The 9,271-nt window shown below is 48.0% G+C and overlaps 1 pseudogene; it reads left to right on the forward strand.

Annotated features, from left to right (window-relative positions):
• Nucleotides 1–2,008: 2,008 nt before the first annotated feature.
• On the forward strand, nucleotides 2,009–8,501 carry LOC147982048 (F-box/FBD/LRR-repeat protein At4g26340-like; annotated as a pseudogene).
• The last annotated feature ends 770 nt before the right edge of the window (nucleotides 8,502–9,271 follow it).

The following is a 9,271-nucleotide window of genomic DNA, read 5'->3' on the forward strand; positions in this document are numbered from 1 at the left end:
TGCCTTCCTCTAGGCCCAAATAATGGTGAAGTGTTATGTAGTCGACGTTCACATAACACCACTAGAGGCTAGACAACATACATCTCATCAAAATATCGAACGAATACCAAATTCACATGACTACTAATAGCAAGACTTCTCCCTTGTCCTTAGGAACAAACGTAACTACTCACAAAGCATATTCATGTTCATAATCAGAGGGCTAAAAATATGCATAAAAGGATCTGAACATATGATCTTCCACCAAATAAACCAACTAGCATCAACTAGAAGGAGTAATCAACACTACTAGCAACCTACTAGTACCAATCCCAGACTTGGAGACAAGAATTGGATACAAGAGATGAACTAGGGTTTGGAGATGAGATGGTGCTGGTGAAGATGTTGATGGAGATTGCCCTCTCCCGATGAGAGGAGCGTTGGTGATGACGATGGCGATGATTTCCCCCTCCCGGAGGGAAGTGTTCCCGGCAAAACAGTTCTGCCAGAGCCCTAGATTGGTTCCGCCTCGTGGCGGCGGAATCTCGTCCCGAAAGGTTGCTTCTTTTTTTTTCTCGACGAAAGACTTCATATAGCAGAAGATGGTCATCGGAGAGCCACCAGGGGGCCCACGAGGTAGGGGGGCGCGCCCTAGGGGGGGCCCACCCTCGTGGACAGGGTATGTCCCCCCTGGCCTTCATCTTTGGCGAGGAGTTTTTATTATTTATTGTAAGATATTTCGTGGAGTTTCAGGACTTTTGGAGTTGTGCAGAATAGGTCTCTAATATTTGCTCCTTTTCCAGCCCAGAATTCCAGCTGCCGGCATTCTCCCTCCTTATGTAAACCTTGTAAAATAAGAGAGAATAGCCATACGTATTGTGACATAATGTGAAGTAACAATCCATAATACAATAAATATCGATATAAAAGCATGATGCAAAATGGATGTATAACTCACCAGGAAGCGAGACAACCTTTGACCGCCGCCCGCCTCGCTCCCACTGGTTCGTATTAATGGCGCACCCGAGCGGCTGCACCCCCCATCCTCGCCACACACACAATTCTCTCTCTCCGCCCGCATCCTCGACACTGCTCTCAGTCCTCAAAGCCGCCAGTGTATGAGGATGTCGCCGAAGCGCCCCATCGGAGGGAGTGGCGACGCCGTGGCTGCTGAAGCACCGGAGCACGACGTGAATATGGAGACAGAGGTTTTCGTCTCCAAACAACATATGGGTCAACTTCTATAGTAGTAGAAAAATATGTGATTTGGTAAGTAAGAAAAAAATGTTATTCTTGTTGTATTAGGAAAGTTGTGGTTGTCATTCAATATTAAATGTTTTAGTGCGCGTGATTAGTGATTTGTTATTGAGGAATATTCTATTTTGTTTTGGAAGGTTATCGAGAAAGATTTTTTGTCTGTCTTTTAGAAGGTGATCTTACATATATCATCTGATTTCTGAATTATTAGTTATATATTATTTATGTGATAGAATAAAATCTGGACATGCCAAATCAAGCACGAAAAAAATGAAATGAGGGGAACTGATTCGGTTTTTAGTAGGAGGATGAGAAAACCTAGTGAAAGAGTGGTGGTGGGAGGTGAGGCGAAATTAACCGTTGCGAAAAAATGAAACCGTGGATAATGGCCTACCAAATCCCCTTTTAGGAGTAGCGATTTTATTTTTTAACATAGAAGAGGAAACATAGAGGAAGGTGAAAAATGATGTCAACATGACAGGACGCTCGAGAAGCTCTCCTTGGGCGCCGACGCTTCTCCGCCGCCGTTCCTGCTCGACATCGACACCTTCAGTGGTCGCGGGTGAGTGCGTGAGTGGGTGGCGGAGTCGCATTGCTCCCTCCGTTGTCCCCGTGCTGGCGCTGCCGTCGTCGATTCGAATGTGTGGCGATTCCGTGGCACTCATCAAGTCAACGTGCTTCCGCCGCTCGTACGCGTTCGGTAATCTCATCTCACTCATCATCCTCGTAAATCACACACACACCCACCCCCGCCCGCTGCCTGTTCGACGGAATGTCAGAGACGGCTGTGGTGGGCGGCGAGGATCGCATCAGCGCACTCCCCCTTGACATCTAGCTGCGCGTCCTGTCCCGCTTGCCGGCGGACGAGGCCGTGCGCGCCAGCTTGCTCTCACGCGAGTGGTTTGGCCTCTGGAGGAAACTGCCCAGCCTGCGCCTCGTCCATTCAAGGGTTTTCAAGAGCTCTGACCCCAAGCGTTTCAACAAGTTTGTGAACCATCTGCTCCTCCTCCGCGGTCACCTACCCCTCGAAAAGTGCGTGATGTGGGCCTACAGTGACGCCGATGAGGTTGACCCGTACCCATACGCCAATTTGTGGATACAGTACGCTCTGATATGCAAAGTTCGGATGCTCGATGTGGTCGTCGACAGAGATATCCATGACTTAAAGCTCACTGTGTCTCTCGCATCCGAGCACCTAATGACCCTAAATCTTTACTGTGTTGACTTAGAGCTATGCTCTGCTCTTGTTGACTCCCAACTGCGCCTTGATTTCACAAGCTGTCCGTTGTTGGTGGATCTAAACATGGTTCGTTGCAATGTTCAAGTGCACAGGATCTTCTCCGAATCGCTAAAGCGGCTGCGCGCCACCGATTGTACCTTTGCTGGTTGTGGTGCTTCCCGCACTTGGATCTATGCACCAAGTCTTGTTTCACTGTACCTTAGAGCATCTCCAACAGCCGCGCTAAACAAGCGCCTCGTCATAAATTTGGCCATTTTAGCGCGCGCGCAACCCGATGGGTGGCTCCAGCGGGCGCGCAATAACCGCGCGCGCGGTATAAGGAGTTGGACATGCGGTCGGATTCGCTATCTCGCACGGTGTATTTGGGGCGCCCGCTTTCGCGCGTGGAACACTCGAGCGCTCGCGCCGCACTCTCTCCTCTCTGCTTCCTACGCCCTGCGCGCGCCGGCGCCGGGGAACTGCACCCATGGACGCACGCGTCGGCACCCCGCTCACCCCATCCTATAGCCACGACCCCTCCACCGCTGTTGCCGCCGCCGCCGGAAACCCTAGCGCGGGGGGCGTTGGGCTCGCCTCCGCCGGAGCTCCTCCGACCATCGGTCTCGCGCGCGGCCTCTTCATGCCGCCGCGGATGACCTCGGCGGCGGGTGGTGTCGCGCCGGCACCGGCCCGAGCCGCCGCCCCCTCCTCGAAGCTCCCAAATGCGGCGCGACCAAAGAAGGGCAAGACATCGGCGAAAAAGAACAAGGCGGCGGACGGCTCCGGCACCTCGAAGGCGAGGAGGAAGAAGCTTGCAGGGCGTGCGATGGGCGCGGCGGCTACCGAAGCGCCGACGAGCTCACTCGTTGAGCCGGCGGCCGACGCGCACAACATGTTCAACGAAATGCCCCCAAGGTAGAAATTATTTCCAACTTTTCTTTTCTAGTTATTTTTCAATGCATTCATCACATAGATAGCTTATTTGCATTGTTCAAAAAACTTTGTAGTCTCAATGATGATGCATACATGTCAACTATGGGTGTTAGCTCCAACAATTCGCATTGGTCTCAAACCAATGACATGCATTTCGAAGACCATGAGTTTGAGGTGGACGAGGAGGGTGAGGGCATTGTCGACGCGCCAAAAGGAAGAGCGGGCAATTACACCAACGTCGATGACATCTTACTATGCAATACTTGGTTGCAAGTGTCGAGGGATCCATCCGTTGGAGGTGATCAAAGTAGAGATGCTTATTGGGGGCGGATGAAAGAACATGTTCATCATACGTGTTGACCGCTCCGAGAGATCACTTCGGTCCTGATGGTCGACAATCAATTCGGATTGTCAAAGGTGGGCGGCCTGTCAAAAGGCGGTTGACAAGTTGAACCCAAGTGGCACAAATGAGGACGATAGAGTAAGTGGCATTTCATACATGTTCATCATATTTGTTGTTGGTGTTTGAAGTGTTAACTTGCTTTGTTTTCATGTAGTACAACATTGCACAAAACTTGTTCAAAGAAGAGGAGAGGAAAACCAAAAAGGGGAAGATCAAGAAAGGAAGGGTCTTTACCTTGCCTCATTGCTATAACGTGTTGAAGGATGATGAGAAATGGAAGCAGCGTGAAGATTTGGATGATTTGCATTTGAGCAACAAACGCAAGCAAACAATTGAGTTGGATGATGATGAGGAGGAGGAGGAGGATGCATCAAGTGATGACGGCAAGAGAAGCCCCACACCCAACTCGGTTTCATACTCGAAGCCAAAACGACCGGATGGGTGCAAGAAAGACAAAACAGAAAAGAAGAAGAGGAAAGGAGATGATTGTTGGGGAACGTAGCAGAAATTCAAAATTTTCTACGCATCACCAAGATCAATCTATGGAGTAATCTAGCAACAAGGGGAAGGAGAGTGCATCTACATACCCTTGTAGATTGCTAAGCGGAAGCGTTCAAGTGAACGGGGTTGATGGAGTCGTACTCGTCGTGATCCAAATCACCGGAGATCCTAGTGCCGAACGGACGGCACCTCCGCGTTCAACACACGTACAGCCCGGTGACGTCTCCCATGCCTTGATCCAGCAAGGAGAGAGAGAGACGTTGAGGAAGACTCCATCCAGCAGCAGCACAACGGCGTGGTGGTGGTGGAGGAGCGTGGTACTCCAGCAGGGCTTCGCCAAGCACCGCAAGAGACGAGGAGGGAGAGGGGTAGGGCTGCGCCAAGAAGGAGAGGAACTCGTGTGTCTTGGGCAGCCCAAAACTCAAGTATATATAGGGGGAGGGGAGGGGCTGCGCCCCCACCTAGGGTTCTCTCCCTAGGGGTGGCAGCAGCCCCCAGATCCCATCTGGGTGGCGGCCGGGTGGAGGGGGAGAGGGAGGTGCACCAGGTATGGGCCCTAAGGCCCATCTGCCCTTAGGATTTGCCCCCCCCCCCTCCTCCCCTTAGGCGCCTTGGGCCCTTGTGGGGGGGAGCGCACCAGCCCACCTGGGGCTGGTCCCCTCCCACACTTGGCCCATGCAGCCCTCCGGGGCATGTGGCCCCACTTGGTGGACCCCCGGAACCATCCCGGTGGTCTCGGTACGTTACCGATAAATCCCGAAACTTTTCCGGTGACCAAAACAGGACTTCCCATATATAAATCTTTACCTCCGGACCATTCCGGAACTCCTCGTGACGTCCGGGATCTCATCCGGGACTCCGAACAATATTCGGTAACCACGTATATATATTCCTTATAACCCTAGCGTCATCGAACCTTAAGTGTGTAGACCCTACGGGTTTGGGAGACATGCAGACATGACCGAGACGTTCTCCGGTCAATAACCAACAGCGGGATCTGGATACCCATGTTGGCTCCCACATGTTCCACGATGATCTCATCGGATGAACCACGATGTCGAGGATTCAATCAATCCCGTATTCAATTCCCTTTGTCTACCGGTATATTACTTGCCCGAGATTCGATCGTCGGTATCCCGATACCTTGTTCAATCTCGTTACCGGCAAGTCTCTTTACTCGTTCCATAACACATCATCCCGTGATCAACTCCTTGATCACATTGTGCACATTATGATGATGTCCTACCGAGTGGGCCCAGAGATACCTTTACACGGAGTGACAAATCCCAGTCTCGATTCGTGCCAACCCAACAGACACTTTCGGAGATACCTGTAGTGTACCTTTATAGCCACCCAGTTACGTTGTGACGTTTGGCACACCCAAAGCACTCCTACGGTATCAGGGAGTTGCACAATCTCATGGTCTAAGGAAATGATACTTGACATTAGAAAAGCTTTAGCATACGAACTACATGATCTTTGTGCTAGGCTTAGGATTGGGTCTTGTCCATCACATCATTCTCCTAATGATGTGATCCTGTTATCAACGACATCCAATGTCCATGGTCAGGAAACCGTAACCATCTATTGATCAACGAGCTAGTCAACTAGAGGCTTACTAGGGACATGGTGTTGTCTATGTATCCACACATGTATCTGAGTTTCCTATCAATACAATTCTAGCATGGATAATAAACGATTATGATGAACAAGGAAATATAATAATAACCAATTTATTATTGCCTCTAGGGCATATTTCCAACAATGATGAGCTCAAAAATGCTATGGAAGCTATTGTGAAGGCAAGAAAAGAAGCCAACGAGGTGAGGAAAATGGCAAGGAACCAAGATGCCGTGGCTGAGGAGAGGAGGTTGGCGGCCGAGGAGAGGAGGGTGGCGGCCGAGGAGAGGAAGGTGGCTTTGGAGGAGAGGAAGGTGAGCAATGAGGAGCGAACAAGATTGTTGGAATGGGAGAAGCACTTGTTCTTATTGGACACATCTAACCTCAATGAGGCACAAAAGGAGTTTGTCAATCTTTCCCGTGAAGAAGTCTTGATCTAAAAAAGAGCCATGATTCGTGCAATGGGTGGTGGTGGCCTCGGCGCCATGGGTGGCGGTGGCCTTGGCGCCATGGGTTGCGGTAGCCTTGGCGCCATGGGTGGCATGGGTGGCTTCGGAGGTACCGTGGGCAGTTTTAGGTGCCATGGGAGGCATGGGTGGCTTTGGAGCACCCCCCGACGCTATGGCCGCCATGGGAGGCATGAGTTTTGCTTCTCTCATGGGAGGCATGGGTGCACCTCTGGCCGCCATGGGCGGAATGTCTTTCGATGTGCCTCCTTACACACATTCCCATGAAGACGCCGTTGAAGATCTTGCCAACACCGTTAGAGCTTCACGTGGTGCGGTGCGCGATGAGGAGAGGGAGGAAGATTCATCTTTGGGGGCGGAAGAATCGTCTTCCGAAGATGAGGACGAAGACGAGGACGAGGATTGATGTGTCTTTCATTTGTGTCTTGAACATGGTTTGCATTTTGAACTTGGTTGGATGAACTTGTGGGTATGAACTTTTATTCATCAACTTGTTTGTGTGAAATTTTATATGTCATGTTCATTGCATTTTGAATGTTTCAAAATCATTTTGTGTCCAAAATGCCATATATGCAATGCCTCGGCGAGTCGCGTGCGCTGCATTTTTTGCGCCCTGCTGGAGCGGCGCGCGCCCTGCATTTTAGCGCGGCTGTTGGAGCCAGCGCTGGTGGCCGTGCAAAACCAGGCGAACAGCGCGCGGCAAACTAGTTTTTAGCGTGCGGCGCGAAGCGCGACTGTTGGAGATGCTCTTAGTGATTTCATTTTGGCTGCTCATGTGCTTGAAAGCATGCCATTGCTACAATCAGCATTCCTTAGGCTTAGTGACAGTTGTGGTGACACTTGTGGTGTTACCGATCCTGGGGTACAGAATTGTGGTAATCAAAGCTGTGAAGGTTGTCATGGTTATCCTGCTGGTGAGTACCAGAGTGTGCTTCTCAATGGCTTGTCAGATGCTATCCATCTGGAGTTGATAGCTGGTTCTAAAGTGGTAAGCATAGAGTTACCACCATCCATCTCAACTCTTATCTTTGTTTGCTAGCAAGCGGTTCTCTTACAATATCACTACCCATTTCATAGATGTGCATAAACACTTACTTAAACAAGTTTCTTATTCTCAGTACCATGCTGTAGTGGTGGTTATGATGTATTATTCTTACTATTTGGTTAATAATATTGGATCTTTAGACCTGCAATTCAGAAAGTCAACATTGTGCTTTAGATGCAGAGGGACTGAAACATACATAATGATGTATGAACAATTCTCTTATTCTAAGTTGAACCAGCACTTGGAGCCACTAAACTATTATACTTTGTTTGATAACTCCCTTGTTCTATCATTTTGTTGATTTCTGCCCTCAAACTATTTGTTTATGTATAAGTGGGTCCTTCGATTGCTAAAATTAATAATGTATGTGCTTGCTTGGACAAATTCGAATTGAGTCAGGGCACTAGATGTACTTTTCCCTTTCCCTAATTATTTCTGAAGCTAAAATATCTCACCAAAGTTTCTATTAACTTCAGTTATTTCATCATATAACCTCAACTTGGAACGAAATTTGTGACTTTTCTTCTTTATGCAATATGTCCAGTTTATCTACAGAAGGGATTTAGCATGCTGCCCCATATTTGCCAAATTAGAAACTCTGTTACTCAACGAGTGGTGTGCAGCTATTGACCTGCGTGCATTAGTTTGCATTCTCCAGCACTGGCGTATTCTTGAGAAGCTGACACTTCAGCTTCATAGGGATAAGGTATTTGTTCTGCATATGTAATGCCACTGTATTGTTGAATGTATCATGTATATTCTATTGATCTCAGTAAAATATTTTGTATCCTGTAGCAGCACCACTTCAATGCTGTACGGGCCGAAGGAAACCATGATCCGACAGAATCATTTACATGTGCTCACCTTAAGACAGTTATCATTGAATGTCCTCGCAATTGGAATAAAGAGATCAATGAGAGGGCTTGGGAAATTTCAAAGATCTTAAGTACATGCGGCATACGCCCTGAACAGATTACCTTCAAGCGCACACGATCAAAAGATTGCCGTGAGTTTACTGTCGTGATACTTATTTTTTTTATTTCTGCAGTCTTCCTACTTGTTGTTATAATGAAATGAAAGCAGCACATATAAGATGTCTTCTGTAGATTTACACATCAATTAGATTGTATCACCCCCTTTACAAATCTGTATCGGGAACTTAACGTACTTTAGCTATTGAACTGCAAGCGGACCGTTTTTAGAATGCCTATTAAAGTTCACCTAAAGTAGTTACTCTGTAATTGTGGCAACATTACAATTGCTTCCACACATCATCATGGCACCAATAATGCTGTACTCGTCCATGCCAAAATCTGTGTGGGTATGATTTTCTTCTCCTTTACTGATTAATTTCTGATGAAGACAGTATGTTGTCATCTTCAAACCAGTTTATCTCCGCTCTTTTACTCCACTTGCTAGTTTCATATTTACAAGAATCTCCTGTTGGTGTGCTTTTTTGTTATATATTTTACTTTATGTAAACTCGTAACCATTTTGCTCACATGGCTGTTTTCATATGTTGCCCTCAGAAGTCTATTTACTCTGATGGTTAATCAAAACCTATGGCTTAACCTCTTGTTAAAACCCGATCCCTTGCAAGAGCAAAGCAGAACAACAGAGGATGAATTTGCATCCATGTTATTTCTTCTACTTAAAAAAATGCTAACTGAACAGTCTGACCTTCCTGTCTGTATTTATGTCAGGGCGTATCAGAACTAAAAACTTATAGTTCGTTCTCATGTTTGTGCAGTCTTCAGCTGGGAGAGGTCATTACGCACCATATATTCGTCCGCTCATTATGATTCCTACCCTTACATCCATGATGACAACTAAGATCAATGCATGTT

This window comes from Triticum urartu, chromosome 3A (assembly GCF_056163025.1).
Source record: "Triticum urartu cultivar PI428250 chromosome 3A, HENAU_Tu73, whole genome shotgun sequence".
Lineage (NCBI taxonomy): Eukaryota > Viridiplantae > Streptophyta > Magnoliopsida > Poales > Poaceae > Triticum > Triticum urartu.